The sequence below is a fragment of the Dipteris shenzhenensis genome, chromosome 25 (genome assembly GCF_047967505.1).
Source record: "Dipteris shenzhenensis isolate YYH24624 ecotype China chromosome 25, Dip_SZ_1.0, whole genome shotgun sequence".
NCBI lineage: Eukaryota > Viridiplantae > Streptophyta > Polypodiopsida > Gleicheniales > Dipteridaceae > Dipteris > Dipteris shenzhenensis.
In genome coordinates, this window is record NC_141620.1 from 37579163 (window position 1) to 37581520 (window position 2358).

Genomic DNA, 2358 nt, shown 5'->3' on the forward strand with positions numbered 1-2358 from the left:
ATATTCAATCAAATTATTGTTGTGCAAGGAAAAAAAAGTCATGCTTTTCAAGTACCTTCACTCCATTGTGGAGTCAGCATCAGAGTCGGAATCTGTTCTATGAGACAAATTGGATAAAGCTCGCTTGCGTGCAATGGTTGGTATCTTCACCTTGATGGGGAGGTTGCTGCTCTTTGAGGAAACCTTCTTTGAGAGGTTACATTTTGGAACCCATGACCATACAATAGCATCAATAGATTCCCAACATGGAGGATCACCTTTATTGCACATCCAAACCTTGTTCCAACAATCTGCATATACCTCCTCAATTTGTGCATTGTGTCTTTTGCATATAGGTGCCCAATATTGTATGAAAACCTTCTTGAAATTTTTAGATTTATTATCCTTCTGTACATCAGTTTGAGCAATGCCTAGCCAAATTGGGTAAATTTTTTCTGCTGGTCGGACCAAAAGAAAGTGTCCTTTTTGTACATCAACCATTGGATCAAATGATTGTTTTGGCTTTTTCCTTTGAGGTCCACAGTAATGATAATTCAACTCTTAAATTGCTTGAAATTCATCGTTTTCATTATCAACTACTTGCACACAATCAATATGTTGCGTTTTTGGCCAAAATATCTCGTACATGCCCTCTATACTATTGTTTGGTTTATCAAGCTCATCAATCATGCTCTTCTAGTACTTCACTACTGGCTTGTAAAACTTTGTGAAAGATGCTTCTGGACCTTGCAAGTGTGCCCATTTTTCCCAAAAGCGTACATACTCCTTGATACCAACTATCACATCTAACTGATCCTTCACATACTTGAACATGGTTACATAAGGTGGCTCTGCACTTGGTAGCATTGGATGACCATCCGGATGTCTCTTCCACAACTCAATGCCACCTTCACTTGGTTGCCAATCTAATGATCATGGATGCACTTTATATTGCATGATAGGAACTTCATTTCGCATAAAGAACCAAAATTGGAGAGGCTTTGAGTGTCCCACTAAAGAATCTTTCCCATCGCATAGGCATCCATCAACATAGCTCTTGAAATCATGGACTTCCATTACCAAAAATGGCATTGGAGAAGACTCCTCACATTGTCTAAAAGTATCCATGAGATGTGCAAATGTCAATGTTTGGCTAGTTCTTAACCTCTCTGAAAACCTGCTAAACATTGCATCAATATCCTCATGTGTATGCCCAACCATCAAGAATCCCAATTGAATTGACTTGAAAATCCCTCGAGCAACAAGTAATGACAGGTATGCAAACAAGTACCTATTCTTGTTTTTAGAACCACAATTATCCAACTGCAACAATAGGTGTTCGGGTAGTTTCTTATAAGGATTTTCTTAATGGGAACTTCCAAGTCCAAGGTCTTTGAATGTTCCACCCACTGCTCCAAGATGAAGTTGTTGCTTGCCATTAGAAACATAGTGAGAATCCAATGCTTCTCTTGAGGTTAGTGCATTTAGCAGAGCATTGTCAGACCTTCGCATCCCATCATGTACCAAATCTCCAAGTGCATGATTATCAAATCTTTCAAGATTTCTCAAACACAAAGCCAATGAACCAATTGTGAAGTTAGGATCCGATGGCCACAAGGATAAAGAAAAGTGACCATAACGTCCTTGACCATGTCCATGTGTTATCATGCCAGTCAAAGCCACTGGGAGCTGAAAGGATTTGTCTGTGTCCTTTGAACGATTGCATAATCTAGGGATGGCTGTCTTCTTTTGGTCCATCTTATCATGGATAATGCACAAGTATGTCTGAGGATACATTTCAAAAAATCTGCGCCAAGTGTAGTACACATTTCTACAACTTTTTTGTTGTAACATGTGCTTTCTTCTATCTTCCATCAACTTATTACGTTCATTTTGGCATTTTGTCGCTGCAAGCTAAGCCTTGATTGCACTACATAAACCACACTTAGAGAATTCACTTGTTTTTGACAAAGTTACATGCTTGAATTCAGAGTTCCATATGCGGTTGAATGTGGAAGTTGACATCTCCTTACAACCCAAACTATGCTTTAATTGCATGTTAACTTCATAGAGAATATCAACTTGCTTGTATACATCCGGTATCACCAACTGTGTTTCCCTTGATCCATCTTGAAGTGTTCTACTTTTGTGTGGCATACGCTCAAAATTGTTATCCACAAAATCTTGGATTATGGCTCTACCCAATTTTGTGTGTCCCAACCTCTCCGCACGATTCCTTTATTACCATGTATGCACCTTCGTATACCAATTTCAAATTGCTTCCTGTATCGATAAAATGTTGTTTTTGGAATACCATGCATTTCATACCATGCTCTACAACAAACTTGAATACCATTCAATGAAAAGACATATTTGAAC